The 15,991-nt window shown below is 40.8% G+C and overlaps 1 protein-coding gene across 1 annotated transcript in view; it reads left to right on the forward strand.

Annotated features, from left to right (window-relative positions):
• The window catches only part of Tmtc1 (transmembrane O-mannosyltransferase targeting cadherins 1), a 267,820-nt gene that overhangs the window by 170,238 nt on the left and 81,591 nt on the right, over window positions 1–15,991 (forward strand). The gene's annotated exons all lie outside the window — the stretch shown is intronic.

Consider the following 15,991-nt stretch of genomic DNA (forward strand, 5'->3'; position numbering starts at 1 on the left):
TGGGCATGGTGGCACATGCTTGTAATCCCAGTGGCTTAGGAGGCTGAGGCAGGAGGATTGCTAGTTCAAAGCCAGCCTCAGCAACTTAGTGAGGCACTTAGCAACCCAACAAGATCCTGTCTATAAATAAAATATGAAAAAGAGCTGGGGATGTGGCTCAGTAGTTGAGCACCCCTGGGTTCAATCCTAAGTACCAAAAAAGAAAAACTGTGTGTGAAATAAAAGTGATTTAAAAATTATAAAGGATATTCATATATGTGTGCATATATAATGTACTTAGCTCTGAGCATGTGTGAACTGTGCTGAAGCTGGTCTGCTCTCTTAACAATCAAATGTCATTGTTCCAAGACCACTTTTTTTTTCAGATGCCCAGAAATATCACTGAAGCAGGAGATAGGCTTAGTTTTGCCATTTACCAGTTGTGTGACCTTGAGCGAGACATGATGTTTTTCTGTACCAGATTTTCTCATTTCTAAAATTGAGATTTTAGTAAAATCCATAAATTTAGTATTTTGGTCTACAATGTTGTCTTTTTGAATAGTTCATTTTTATAAAAGTTTAATAATAACTTCTATAAGTTCTATAAGAATGGATTTTTCTAAAAGGCAATATAATCCAAAATATTTTAAGAAAATCATTATTTTTGTTTATGATATTTCACTAGGAATTTTAAAACACTTTTAATTAGAAATGAGATTTATAATCTCCAATTCTCCTAAACCAAAACTATAGCTTTCCTAAGTCTATGCTTATGCAGCATTATGTTTAAACTTGGCTAGTGCTTGGCCAAGGGTAGCCTTTACTTTGTTTTAGGTGTCCTCAGAACAATTTGAAAAGGAAGTTATTGCTTTATACGTATTATTTGATACAGACAAATATACAGCACAATTCTTTGTATTTTTTGTTACTTATAGCTAAGAGGATTTTGAGAAGTTGCCATACTAATTTATAGAAGGGCAAAAGGCAACATCAATCTGTGTAAATTTTTTTTAATCCCTTTCGTGGTACTAAGGGTTGAACCCAGGTCCTTGCTCATGGTAGGCAAGTACTCTACTACTGAGCTAAACCTCCAGCTCTTTTTAAATTTTGTTTTAAGACAGGATCTCCCTCAATTGCTGAGGCTGGCCTCAAATTTGTAAACTTCCTGCCTCAGCCTCCCCAGAAGCTGGGATTACAGACATGGGCCAATGTGCCCAGCTATGATGTTTTTGCTTAGGTCAAGTGAAAGTATCTTTAGTCAGCTTTTTTCTATAGTACTGATGCCTCCACGTTCTTCATTTAACAGAGCTTATAGAGTATTTTTTATCATAAATGATGTAGTAGGATCTGAGGCTACAAAAAAAAGTAATTGCAGTATCTGCCTTAAAAGAGTTCATTAACTGTTGACTGACAAAATGGAGTATTTCATAAGACTTAATATTCTTTACAATATTATTCTGCTCTTTAATGCCATTTTACCATTAATTGTATTCAAGCATTTATTGAGCTTTTATCATATTTCAGTCTCCACGCTAAGGATGTTGTCATCATGTCCATTAATTCATGCTAATCTAGTGGTTCACTGCCTGCCCCATCAAGTGATAGGGCCTGCCTTCAAATTCCTACTTCAATATCAATGTGATTTCTCCCAGCTTCAGTTTCTTGATTATATAAAATAGGGATAATAGCAACACACAAGTCAATGGGATACTGTGATCATTAAATGAGATGACCATATACAGAACTTAGGAAGTGTTTGGCATTGTACATGGCCAATGAATATTAAGTAGTAGCGTTGTTGATAAAAGCCGATACCATGATCATTATGTTACAGAAATAGCTTTGAGAGGGTTAGTAACTCACTTGAGGTGATACAGCTAGTAAGTAGCAGAGCTGGAATGCAGATATTCTCTCCTGACTCTTGTCTCACCTTGCAGACCTTATTTCATTTTGATAGAAAGAAAAAGAAGAAAATGGAAACATAATAAAGCAATTTCAGCTCAACTCCATTTAGCGATAGAGACTTGGTATTGCCAAGAATCCTGAGATCTGAATCTTCAGGAATTTGGGGTTCTGGGTGACAGAGAATGACAAGTACAAGGAACTGTTTTCTGAGTCCAGACCCAGGAGATCATTGGTGAAGGGAGAAGGAAGGCTCTCATGTTATGGAAGCCTACAGTAGCACCCTCAGTAGTTTGTGGGGTGTTTTCATTAAAGTCAGGGCTTTCTCTTGCTCAGGCAGGTATGTCCTCCACACACCACCCAGCTCATGCCAGCTCAGGCTCTTCACATTTGCCATGTCTCAGTGACCCTTCCTGTGGTACTATATATTTGTCTAGAAATAAAATGCTCATTTTTCCTAGGAATAATCTGACTTGGGTTACAATAAAATTGTTGCATATGAAGAAAGCATCAGTTTAGCCAAGAGCAAGTGCCTGCCTTTGGGAACCAATTTGGATTTGCTTCATTTGGCAAACTCAGTGAAGAGGCATCCAAAAACAAATTCAGTAAGCTAGTCTGCATTAAGAAGATGACTGTCCTTTTCTGTCCAGGTTCCTGCATCCATGTGTTGCAGCATTGTTGCCAAGTTGTCATTTCTGAGGGTTTCTCTTTGCTGCCCTGTGACTTCTGGATTCACAGGCACGTCATTACCGTGCCCATCGTGACTGCTGCCCCTTGCAGTGGTGTAGTCTCAGCAGATGTCCAAGCCATGTGATCAAGGAGGTGGAGGTGCTTTCCTGTTTCTGAAGGATGATCCTGGGGGACCCAGGTCATTCCACTGGGTCTGCAGTCCTGACTACGTTTAAGAGTGTAACCTGGATTTTGGAAACTTGGGGTGAGAGGAAGCCTAGGAATATTTCAATGGGATGTCACATCTCTAAGGAATCCCAACCTTTCCACAGTCATTGTTGTAACTAAACTAGCAAGGGAGCGTCTTTACTTAGGCACTGGATTCCTTTTTATCTATTGTGTTGTGCAAGTGAAGTAGCCTAGATTGTCAGTAATTGAAGCCCATGTGAACACACTGCTGTAGCTTCAGGGTTTCTAATGACTTCACCAGAACCATTTTGTAAATATTGAGCTATCTTGAAAAATGACAGACTTTTTCACAAACAGATTTTACCTAACAGTGACCAGCTGCCCTGTCTTAATGGAAAATAGTAGATAATTGGGGATAGAACAGTTGAAGTCCTCTCCAGGGCCAAGCAGAGTGGGGTGGATGCTGTGGGTCTCCTGGAGGTGTCAAAGCACTGGATAATACTTGCTTCATTTAATAAACCTGAAGATAGAATTTGACCATGATGCAGAATATCTCCTAAACCAAACTGTTTCTTCTTTCCTTATTATTTTTTTTCCCTAGTTCTGGGGATCAAATCCAGGGCCTTGTGCATGCTAGGCAAGTACCACTGAGCTGTACCCCCAGCCCTCAACCTTTTACACAATTAGAAATCTTCTCTGCACGAATCTCCTTCTGTTGTTGACCTTGTCTTGAAACAGCCACTTTCTACATCATTAGTACCCAGGCTCTTTGAGGAAAATATATATGATGTCCTCACTGACATCCCTGAAAATGCAGGTCATCTTTATGCAGAAATTATGTGTTGGCTCACAAATTTTAGGCAACAATAGGAATATGAACCAAAAGCTCAGCATGGAGATGTGGCTCGGTGGTAGTGTGTGTGCTTGCTATGTGCGAGGCCCTCAGTTTAATTCCTAGCACCAGGGAGAAAAAAGAGGAAAAAAAGGTGAATTTTCTCTCGTTATATGTTTGTTTCAAGTTATTATGAAGCCAAATCCTGGACTCTGGCCTAAGGTGCTCATACCTGACTGTCCTCATATCCAGCCCTACTGAAGGCTGGGTAAATCCCCTCAGTCCCAGGAGGCTGATGTGGCCATTCTACAAGAAGGGTCTAGTATGAGTCAGACTGACAGTCTCTTCCACCCCCGACCTTTATTCCTAACTAGGAACAAACCCCTTAAATCTTCTGGCTTCTCTTCTTCCTCCAGCCTAACCCAGAAAATACCCAAAATATAATCCTCCTCTCATTTTCACTTGGAAATCTGTGGATAAAAAGGGCAGAAACCAGCTATTTGCCTGGCACTCCCTGGTGTTTAGGGTCAGAGTTTTTACCATCAAAATAAATTGGAATAATATTTTCTTTTGGTGATAAATGCCCACTTTGTGGATGCCCTTTTTGAACAGGCAAGAGAGTTGGAGGTTGAATTCATTCTTAAACAGATTTTGCTCTCTGATTCTGATCCCAAGAGAAGCATATAATTTTATGGTAAGACTCCAAAGGACTGAAATTTCTGGAAATTGATGAAGCAGAAATAGTTGATGAAAGCTCTCAAATAAAGTTATATAAAGTAATTGAACATTCACCCACATGCCAGATTCAGGATGATTTATTCACTTCAGTGCCAAAGAGCAAATTCCTTAGCTACTTTAGGAAAACTTCAATGAGTAGAGAAGGGAAAGGAATAGACAGGAATTGAAGGTAGAAAAATATTTGGGGATAGACACAATCAAGAATTACTGAGGCTACACAAGAAGTTGGATGGCATGAATCTGAGGGGAAAAAAGTAAAAAGTGCCCCATACTCTTAGACAGGGATGCCATTTGTATTGTATATCCCCTGAGCTTATGGACATAGTAGACAAGGAGGAAGGGTGAGCCTCACTCTTTTTTTTTTTTTTTTTTTTTTTTGAGAGAGAGAGAATTTTTTTTTTAATATTTATTTTTTAGTTTTCGGCGGACACAACATCTTTATTTGTATGTGGTGCTGAAGATCGAACCCGGGCCGCACGCATGCCAGCGTGCTACCGCTTGAGCCATAGCCCCAGCCCTTAGCCTCACTCATTTTTAAGTTTGAGAAATCTCTTTAAATCTTACCTATCAACTCAAAGTGAAATTTTTTAAATTTTACACAAGTAGCTATTAAAACAGTACTGCAGTATCTGTTTTGCAGAGGGGAAAACGAGAAGGTTGATCTCTGAAGTTACACTACCTCTGTCATCTGATGGTCTGGCCCTTCCACGTCCATTTATCTATACACATGTTCCTTCAGAGCCGCTGGACGAGGGTCATGATTATTTGAAGTGAATCTAAATTTGGCCAAATAAGAGTATCCACAGGGAAATCTCAGAAACTCATTTGAGCAAATCCAGAGGAAGAAGGTTGAAATGGGAATCAGTGCAGCCCAGTGCCACCCACGGCCAAGCAGTTTCGGGAGTCATTGAATGGGTGAGGCGACTAGTTTTCTAAGATACCAGGTGGATAGTTCCCGAATGCTCTGTAGTTTCAAAATGCTGATTAAAGCTGCTTGATAGTTTTCACTGTTTGAGGCTAAATTGGGGAGGGGAGTGAAAGGAGAAAGGAGTTTTTCATAATTAGAAATTTGTGAGATTTTTATCCTTCCTGTGTCCTCAGTCTCCTTGTCAGCAGAGCCATAGACAGTCCTCTGGACATCCCTCTTCTCCCACCCACCCCACTTTTTAGAAGTATTTACTGGTTTTAGAAATCTCAAACTGCTATATCCACAGTGCTACATGATCTTTTTTTTATTTTTTTAACTACACGACAGCAATGGAAAGCATCATAATTCCTATTACCCATATAGGGCACAGTTTTTCATATCTCTGTATATAAAGTATGTTCATGCCAATTTATGCCTTTATACATGTACTTTGTTGTTGGTTTTTTGTATTACAATTCTTAATACACATATATACCACAATTTTTGTATCTCTGTTTGTATATAAAGTATGTTGACACCCAATTCAAGGCTTCATACATGTACTTTGTATAATGATGTCCATCAGTAAAATGGAGTTTTATTCAGCATTAAAAATGAACAAAACCATGGCATTTGCAGGTAAATGGATGGCATTGGAGAAGATAATGCTAAGTGAAGTCAGCCAATCCCCAAAAAACAAAGGCTGAATGTTTTCTCTGATATAAGGAGGTTGACTACATGATCTTTAAGCTCCCTTACAGCTGCAAATTTCAAGCTTCCTATGTCTCAGATAACTATGAAAAACCTTGATCCCCCCCCCCCCCTTTAGGCCTTATGTACTATTTTTTTGTTTGTGGGTTGCTTTTTTTTTTTTTTTTTCTTTTCACACATCCTGGTGTGTCTGCCTGTGTCTGCTCAGATTCCCCAGGAGAGATCCAATGGGGGAGGGCAGACAGCGCCCTGGGTAAAGCAGGAAAGGGAGGAAGTCCATGTGCCATGAGGTCAGGCTCTCTGCAGGGCCTGGTAGTGGTGCAAGAAAGCTTCGGAAAGCATTAGTGTGGGGTCTGTTATGAGGGAATGGAGAGCCCTTCAGGGCAGCAGGAGCTGGTGAAGTTTAGAAATTCATGTAGGCAAGCAGCAAGAGGGATGGGTGTTGGAAGGAAAGGGGGCCCTGTCACTTAGAAAAGTCACATGAGCACCGCCAGCCCATGCTGTACACGAGATGATGGCACAGGCAGCCAGCAGGACACAAGGCAGCCGTGAGTCTGAGTTAGGTGTTTGCCTGTCCATGTGAAGTCCAATGAGATTCATAAAGTGGGCTGAAGCCTAGTATCTCAGCAGGAGCTTGAAGTCAGGGTGGTGCATAGACTGTGATCTAAGGCCATGACTGGTAAGGATGAGACAAAGTTGAGCCACAGGTAATACATCACTAGATTTTGTGGAGACCTGGTCACAAGAATGGTAGAAAGTCCCGGAACTAGGCAAGGCTAGGTATTCAGAGATTCACCTTTTAAGATTCATTGTTTAACATTCTCATAGTACAGTACATTAGTGGGTCAGACAAAGCAAGGTGGGCTTATTAATGGGCCACTTAACTAAAAACCTAGAAAGTGGATTAAAGATTTTATGGTCATGAAGTCAGGCACACCCACCCTCTGAGAATATGTGTGTATAGATGTAAGAAAATGTAAATGTTCACTAAATTTCCCAAATTCGCTGAATTATTCATTAGCTTTGGCTATGAAACCATTTTTTTTTTTATGAATTTCAATCATGGTTTATCTTAAAACAAAAAGGTTCTTTTGTCCTAACAAGAATGAGGAAACATAAAGGAGAAATGCTGTGTATAGGTACACTGGTAAACCGTAAAGTCAGGTCACCATATGATCTGAAGAGAAAGGGAGAAATGAAGGTTATTGATACCACTGGTGGAAAATTAGTGGGAAAATCCAAAATTTGAGTAATGAAAAGAAGAAATCTTTTTACCTTAGAGAAGTATTCTAATCCTTTTAAAACATGGCGTCTCCCATGTTTGTCAGTATATTTCAAAAGAAGCCTGAGTCTCTCTCACAATGTATTCCTCCCTCTATCTCCAACCCCCATTGGAAAACAACTCCCGCATCAAGTAGTCAGAGGCTCCCTGCTGATTTATTAGCCTACTTAGGGGTTTGAAAGTTGGTTACAGTTTTACTTCAGAATACCATCAGCTAAAAAGGGACAGATTTTGGCTTGAATGGGTTTGTTCTTTGCTCTTGCCATATTGCAGCAGGAACTGTTCCATTCAGCCCATTGAGACCTGAACTCAGAGGAGGGTGTGAATCTAGGAGTGAGACCTTGTCCAATGCTCTCAAGGGCAGTGACCCAGTAGGGAAGCACCCAAGGTGAACCCAGTAGGGAGGCAGGGGTCAAGTCACCAAGGCATCTGAGGATAAGTGCTATGTGCAGGTCATGACCAGGAAGGGTGGCAAGAAGGCTTTACTGAGGGACCTAACTGAATGTGCTAGAGATTGCAAACCACAGAAAAATATCATTAGAACAGCAGTGGCCAGAATGAAGTGATCAGAGAGGAGATCAAGCTACTTGTGGGCTGAAGATCAATTATCCAATCTGTTGTGCTCAATCAATTGTTCTTAGCTTAGGGCACGAGGTGTAGATAAGTTCGAACAGTTATTTACTGGACTGGAATAATGGCCTTAATTTTGTGAAACTCAGTTATAAAAGAGGAATGTTTATGTCTGTTAAGTCTTACATGGTGGAAAGCAAATGTATTGGAAACCAAGATTTGAAAGTAAAATTTGGACAGTGTAATTTAGATTCAGACAAGACTAAACAGGATAACATGTGAAAAATGTTGTAAGCTCTGCTAGGTAATTGCAACTCATTATTTCAATCTACTCTTTACAAATAAGGAGATTGGGTGAATCAAAGTCAAAGGAAATCAAAGTCACATAGCTGTAGGCCTATCCTTCTCCCCCTTCCCCTGACTTCCTTCTCCTTCTTCCTTTGTTTTCTAACCTCATGTGCTCCAAGGAAGCAATTCAAAAGGGAGCTCTGGAATGAACAATGCTAGCTGAGCAGGGTAGCATCCTGGTGTTGGGGGTTAGATTTTGGCTGTTGCCTTTGGAGATGGAGGAGAGACAGTCAACTGCTGATGTCACATGCCCCAGGTTCAACATGGTCAGCTCTGGCTTTGCCTGGAGCATGTGAGTAGACATAAGTGTTACCATTTCAGCCTCTCTCCATCAAGATCCCTTGTTATTGATGAAATTATTTTGTTCATTTTGGAGTTCTGTACAGGAAAATTCAGAAAATTCTTATGTAAATATCATAACCTTCCAAAATCCTCCTTACTCTTTTGGAAACCTCCATTGTCTTGCTCTTAGTAGGGCCAGCGTTTTATAAGTTTGTGTAACTTTGCGCCACACTCAGTTGCCAAGGTTGGCCTGGAACTTGCCTCAGCCCCTTGAGTCACTGGGACTACAGGCATACGCCACTGTGCCTGGCCAAAGGCCTTTTAGGCCTATTTGGAAAACTTAGTTGAGACTGTGTGATCCAAGCAGAAAGGGAAGCCAGCCAGTCCTGGATTAAAAACACCAACAAGGGGAAAGGAGCAGGTCCTGCAAAGGGACAGTTCTCCTGGTGATAATCATGGGTCTCTTATTTTCAAGACCAGCTTGGTCTGGTTGGTTTCCTAGTCAACCTTTGTTTCATGTTAGTTTCTGACAGCTTCACCTGAAGTGGTTTGTCTATTCTCATGAATCAGCCCCTGTCCCCTGCTAGATGCCTAGGAGACAAAATGATTCAAAAACAAAGATTTATCCTTACACCAGAGCCCTGCTGTACTTACCAGTGAAGGTCTCAGGTTAAGAGAAAGCATCCCATTTTCAAAGAGGTAAAAGAGAATCAGATTCTCAGAAGGTCAAAGCAATGGTGTTTCCCCGCCAGGTGTTCCATAGATACAGGTTTCTTCTGTTCTTTTCCAGTATATAGAACAAAAGAAACCTATTCATGGAAAACAATACATAAAAAGGCTTTTCATACCTATCCTAGAACACAGCACCTAGCTCAGGAGCTAGGGAAGTGCTCAAAGGTGCCTTTGGCGATACTTTTCTTAGAAAATAAAAAGCCCTTCCTTCCAGATACGTTCAATCTTCTGGAAAATGTCTCCATCCATTAAATGATAGAGAAAGAACAGGGCAGAAATGCTGAAAGGAAAGCGAGGAACCCGGAGACAGGCGAGCAAGAAATGAAAGACGGAGACCAGGCAGAGATACACACCAGAGTTTATTTGTCAGAGCTGACAAATAAAGGCCATCTCTCTATAGATGAGAGAGGCAACTCAGGCTTGGGGTTCGGGACCTTTATGAGGCAGGGGTGGTTAAGGCTTGGGTTGATATGAGGGAGTGGTGATATGCCCTTGGGCAGGAAAGAATGCCAGAGGTGAAGTGTTGGGTAGATATGAGGGAATGGTGAGCCTTTCTCAGAAATGCCCTTGGGTGGAAAATCGAAATTTTTCTTGCTGTCACTTAAGATGGCCATCCAGATGCTGAGCAAGGACCTTACAAATGGGGACACTAATGAGTCTTGGCTCCTAGCAGCGGGCAGCTTCCATGTTCAGCTTGCTCTGAGGAGTCTCTGTTGACTTTCTGGTATTTCCTATGTTATCACAAGTACCTGCTGTCAGCCCTGTCCCTCATTTTTTACTGTTTAACTATTTCAGATCAGTATCCGTAAGACGGGAATAACATCTTAGCCTTCAGATAATTTGCAAGGTGGAGATTCAAATGAAACTAATTAGTGACAGGGTTCATTCAGATTCCCAGAACATTTTTTAAAAATAAAATGATAAGATTGTGTCTGTTTTAGTGTATTAATTTTATTTAGAGATACTTGTGGAAGGCTGCCATGTCATGTGACCAGCATTTTCCTCTCCTGATCGGTTTGAGGCACTGTTGGTCATTCCCAATGATCTGGCTACTTTTAAGGGCTGTAGACGGTAGCCCCATCTTGAGAGTAGTAAAAATGCAGCCAAATGTGTCTTCATGCGTGGGCGTGCCTTCTTGCATCCCCAAGGATCAATTTACCTTATCTGTCCTTGTAACCCTGCCCCTCTTGACCTTTTTGGATGGAAATTTCTAAGAACCAGAGTCCCCCCAATAAAGGACCATTCCAAAATGTGCTCGCTCTCTCACCAGCCTCTCGTGATATTCCTCGCTCTCCCATTTGGGGGAGCTTGAGGCCGAGGGCAGAGGAGCTGTCCAGGGGCTTGAATTTAAAGGTAAATTGTGTGTCTGTGTTTTATTTGATGTCTTAGGAAATTCACTCCAGTGACCTCTAGTTTAGCTGCCTGTGCTGGCCGAGGGCAGTAGATACTCTCCATGGGTTATTTAAGCCTGTTGACAAATTAAAAGGTAGAATTTCAGCTCTCCTTAGTAACAAATGAGTCTTGATTGCGGGTAATTAAATGCAAAGTGAAGCTGTAGCAAACATAAAAGGCTTGGGCCAGAGGTAGAAAGGTGTCATCTTTTCAGTTTGGTATAAATGGGAAGTGTTCTTTTGTCATCTGAAAGCTTCCAGGTAAGGTACATACGGACTATGTAAGACAGTGGTGAGCTGCCAACAAAGTTCTTAAATAGAAGATTTAAAACATTTGTTCTTCCAGTGAAAAAGAACAGATATTATTGGTTTGCAATTCTTATTAAGTTTTCTTTGAATGTACATCATAAAAGTCTAAGGAAGAAACACAAGGCAGGTGTCTTCAGTTACCTACATGCTGCACACAGAGCGATTTGTTGACAAAATCATGTTCAAATCGGAGATGCCCCTGTCCTGTGAATGCAGATGGTGTTTGTGGAAGGGTGGAGGCAGGGGGAGCGATGGCGCTTCTCAAAATGCATTTTTGTACTGAGCTAAACCTATGGCTTTGGGTTCTCCCAGTTGTGATTTTGTCCAGTCTTAGTGGTTTGCACTGACTCTGTGCACTGTCCTTAGCCCAATTTCCTTAACCCACTAACCAGAGCAAGTTAGACTGGTTTTATCTCCCTGGAAGCCATAAAAGCATGCAGTTTCTCTTTTGCTTGATTTTCCACTTCAACATGAAGCCTTGTCCTGCCCCTAGTCATATAGAGAGTGTTTTTCTCCCCTGCTGCTAAGAACTGCATTAGAGCAGATGTTGAAAGATGGATCCTCATAATAGAGAAGCATCTTGATTTCTGTGATATTTGTGTCAGGTTTTTAAGAATGTGATACTCTCTAAGAAATTTACAAAGCTAAATAGAAATTATTTTCTATGGTTTAACATTTCTTTAAACCATGTGTCAATGCAAGGACTTTTGGGAAAAAAGACCATGTTACTTGATACAGATGCCCATGCCAAATGGAGAGGAATGGGCTCACCTTCATTTGGTCAAGCAGGGTCAACCAACTGAATGGCCCATGAGTCAAACTGACCGACTGTCTGTTTCTGTAAGTGATTTATTGAAACATCATTCGTTTTTGTGGTGTGATGGCTGCTTTCCCACTACAAAGTAGATCATAAATGACAAAAGTTTCACGGCCTGCATGAGAGTGAAAGGAGCTTCCCCTCTGCAGGTCTGAATATGGAAGTCTGCTGAAATGAACTGACAATAGGTTAACAGGAGAAAAGGCATATGAATTTATTGATGTGTACATGTATGTAGGAGCCACATGTGATCCGAAGCTCAGAGAAGGACAGATGGCTGAAGCTTAGATTTTCTCATCATAGGAGAGAGAGAAGTGGGGCAGGTAGCAGTTGTAGAGGGCATTCAGTGATTGTTCGGGGAGCTGAGTGGGCCTAAGGACTGGCAGTGGCCTGGGACAAAGCTCTCTGGGCTCTACATGTACTATTCGATCTTCAGTCTCTCCCTCTGTGCTATGGGTTTCATCTTCCTCCATTAATGACATTTTTGTAAGAGGATGAAAGGCACTCATGTTCCTCTTTGTTGGGTCAGTCTTTATATAGATAAGGGAACTTCAGAGAAAGGCCTTCCCTGCGTTTCAGGAAAGAGGATTGAGAAACAGGGAGATGGAAAGATTAGACAGATCTTGAAGCTGCTTCTTTTAGTTCAGCCTGTGAGAACCCCAAACTCTGGGATATTGTTTTGTGAGGTCCAACTCCTAAAAAGCCTGAAATACTTACAACCTGGCCCTTTCCAAAATGAGTTTACCAACCTCTAGATAACAGCATAATGTTTAAGTGGTCAGGTCTGGTTCATCACTAGCACTTGGAGCTGTGGGTGAGTTTTTAACTCTTCTAAACTTTAGTTTCCTCAAGTATGAAATGGAGGATACTGGGGATAAAATGTTTAATTGAGGTCGTATCTGTAAAGCACTGGTCTTGCCCCAGGCCCTACAGATTTGTAAAAAGTCCCATAAAAGTACTGAGCATGGTGTTTGGCATGTAGAACGTGCTCAGTAAACATGTGAACATATAAAATAGCTAATTGTATCTGTCGTTTTCTGCCACTTTGTGGCCATTACTGTGGATTGTTGGAATTCCAACCACCTCCTTCCCTCCTGTTTCTTTAGATGGCAGCTCCAATTCCCACAAGAAAGCAGTCAACGACGATGCCCTGAATGGAGTGGGTAGGAGGAAAATAGTCTCTGATAAGCTGTGAGGAATACAGGAATACAGGTTGTCAAGTCACAATCCCTGTTGTAGGACAGCAGATAGGGTGTGGCCCTGGAATCTGAAATCTGGGTTTGTATTTTTGCTCTGCCATTTACTAGATATATGACCAAATGTAGCAAGTTAACCTTTCTCTTCTTCACAGGGTTCTCAGGTTAATAATGTGATCAATAGAGTTGTGAAGGGGTACTGTAATTAAATATAGAAAATACTTGGGGGCTGGGGATGTGGCTCAAGCGGTAGCGCACTCGCCTGGCACGCGTGCGGCCCGGGTTCAATCCTCAGCACCACATACAAACAAAGATGTTGTGTACGCCAAAAACTAAAAAATAAATATTAAAAAATTCTCTCTCTCTCTCTCTCTCTCTCTCTCTCTCTCTCTCTCTCTCTCTCTCTCTCTCTCTTTAAAAAAAGAAAAGAAAAAATACTTGGATATGTAAAGATTGATTCCATCCCAGTGTCTCAGGAGGTGGAGGCAGGAGGATGGCAAGTTCAAAGCCAGCCTCAGCAACTTAGCGAGGCCCTCAGAAACTCAGCAAGACCCTGTCTCAATATAAAAAATGAAAGGGCTGGGGACGTGGCTCAGAGGTCCTCAGTACCAAAAAAAGAAAAAAAAAAAAAGATTGATTCTATAAATGTTGGCTCTTAGCCATGTCGCCTAACATAAGCAAAAATGGGAAGAGAGCTGATGTTGGAGATGCAGGTATCTGTGTGGCACACTTTTGAGTTTCAGTTCTTTTGCTCTAAAGTCTGTGAGGCTTTCTTTGACCACCTATATTAAAATCTCAAGCTCTTCCCTGCTTAATTTTTTATCCATGTAACATATAATTTTGTGCATGTTCTATATTTATTTGCCTATTTATTAACTATTTCTCCCCACCCATGTGCATTCCATAAGGATAAAGATTATAGTCTTGTTCCCTGATAGTCCTTGATGCCTGTAATACTATTTGCCATTTAGTAGCTGTGTGTTAACTATCTGATAAATGACCAAATGGAGCCCAGAGGACCTTCATATGGCCCTAGAAGCATCCTGCTTATCTTGGGGGGATCTGACTGCAGGAACAGGAGGCCAGCAACCTTATGAAGTTGAGCAACCATTTGTGGTCAGGCAAGTTTACACTAGTGTGCTCAGTTGTGCAGCAACAAAAGATTTGTAGAAAAGCTTCCCACTGTTAAGGCTAAACATAGGAGTTGTGAAAGCAGTAAGAAGTTTTGGGGATTTGTATTTTGGGGTTGTTTTATACTTGCGGCAATCAAGTCTAGGGCTTGTGTGGGGATGATGGACATGGGCCTCCTTAGCTCAAGTCATCATCTTCAGGGACTCCTGTTGGCCAAAGAGTGAACTCTAAAACTTTAGGGAGCTGGATCAACTGACTGCAGGACTTGAAGTGAGGAAATGGAGCTCTAACTTGACTTCAAGGTCTCCAGGTGAGAGACCTCAGTACCCGCTCCACTTTTCTACTTTTGATACCAAAGCATATTTGGAAAGGAGAAAAGAAGGAAGAGAGATGTGTTTTCAAAGAATATGTGTTTATGAATAGACTATTTTGTTGTTTCCCTTTAGAAGACCAACCACATTCACAGACTAGAGTTATTTATGTTTTATTCTTCATTGTGTTTTTAGTGCCTAGAATATTGGAAGTCACATAAAATGAAAAAATAATTGAACAAATATATGGACTATATTTATTTTGGGCTTCTGGTGGTATTAGTTTCTAATGTAGGGTTTCTTTATGCAAGATTGCTTCATTCATGATGCACACTTATAATTCCCATGGCTCAGGAGGCTGAGGCAGGAGGAACATGGGTTCAAAGCCAGCCTCAGCAAAAGCAAGGTGCCAAGCAACTCAGTGAGACCCTGTCTCTTAAAAAAAAAAAAAAAAGGATACAAAATAGGGATGGGAATGTGCTCAGTGGCCAAGTGCCCCTGAGTTCAATTCCCGGTGCCAATTAAAAAAAAAATGTTTTATTCTTTTTAAGTTGGTCCTTTTTAGCTATATGTAACATTAGGAATAATTTTGATATAATCACAAAAGTATGAATGTGATTTACTTTAATTCATTTCCCAGCACTACTGATTTGTTTTTGTTTTTTGGTACCGGGGGTTGAACTCAGGGGTGTTTAACCCCTGAGCCACACCCCAGCTCTTTTTATTTTTTATTTTTTATTTTGAGACAGGGTCTTCCTAAGTTCCTGAGGACCTCACTAAGTTGCTGAAGCTGGTATTGAACTTGAGATCCTCCTGCCTTAGCCTTCTGAGTCACTGGCTGGCTACTCTACTGAACTTTCTGCAATTTCATTATAGTTTATTTTTTTAATTAGTGTTTTGTGGTTATACTTGATGTTGGGACTCACTGTGGTATAGTCATGTATGTATGTATCAAAGTTCAGTCAGATCCATTCCACTGTTCTTCTCTTTTCCTATCCCTCTTTCTTCCCACCTCCCCCTCAATCCCTTACATCTACTCCACTGATCTTTTTTTGTTTGTTTATTTATGACTATTTTTTGTTGTTTTGTTTCGATACTGGGGATTGAACCCAGGGGCATTTAACCACTGAGCTGCATCCCCAGTCCTTTTTTTAATATTTTATTTAGAGACAAGGTCTCGCTGAGTTACTTAGGGCCTCAGCCTCTGAAGCCATTGGAATTATAGGCATGTGCCACCGTGCCTGGCATTTTCTCTATTTTTTATGAAATTTCCTCTCCTGTTTTTTTCCCCCTTTCTTTCTCTCTATTTATTTATTTTTTATACCCCTGCCCCCTTATTTGAGATTAGCTTTCTCATATTAGAAAAGAGTTTTGTCCTTTGACTTTTGGAGACTGGTTTATTTCACTTAGCATGACAGTCTCCCGTTCAATCCATTTACTGGAAGATACCATAATTTTATTCTTCTTTATGACTTAAGATGTTCTGTAATAGCCACTAGTCATCATCTTTGAAAAGAAGCACATTTCAACTAAAATGCACACAGCAATAATGGGTACAAACTAAGTTTATGTTCTGAGTCTAACTAGCAGGCTGGAAAAGTCCCTGGGTGCATTGTTAGTGTGAGAGACCATGTTCTACAAGGCAAAAGACTTTTGGAGATACAATATTGTGCCAAAGTCCCATTCAAATAACAT

Source organism: Marmota flaviventris, chromosome 3 (assembly GCF_047511675.1).
Source record: "Marmota flaviventris isolate mMarFla1 chromosome 3, mMarFla1.hap1, whole genome shotgun sequence".
NCBI lineage: Eukaryota > Metazoa > Chordata > Mammalia > Rodentia > Sciuridae > Marmota > Marmota flaviventris.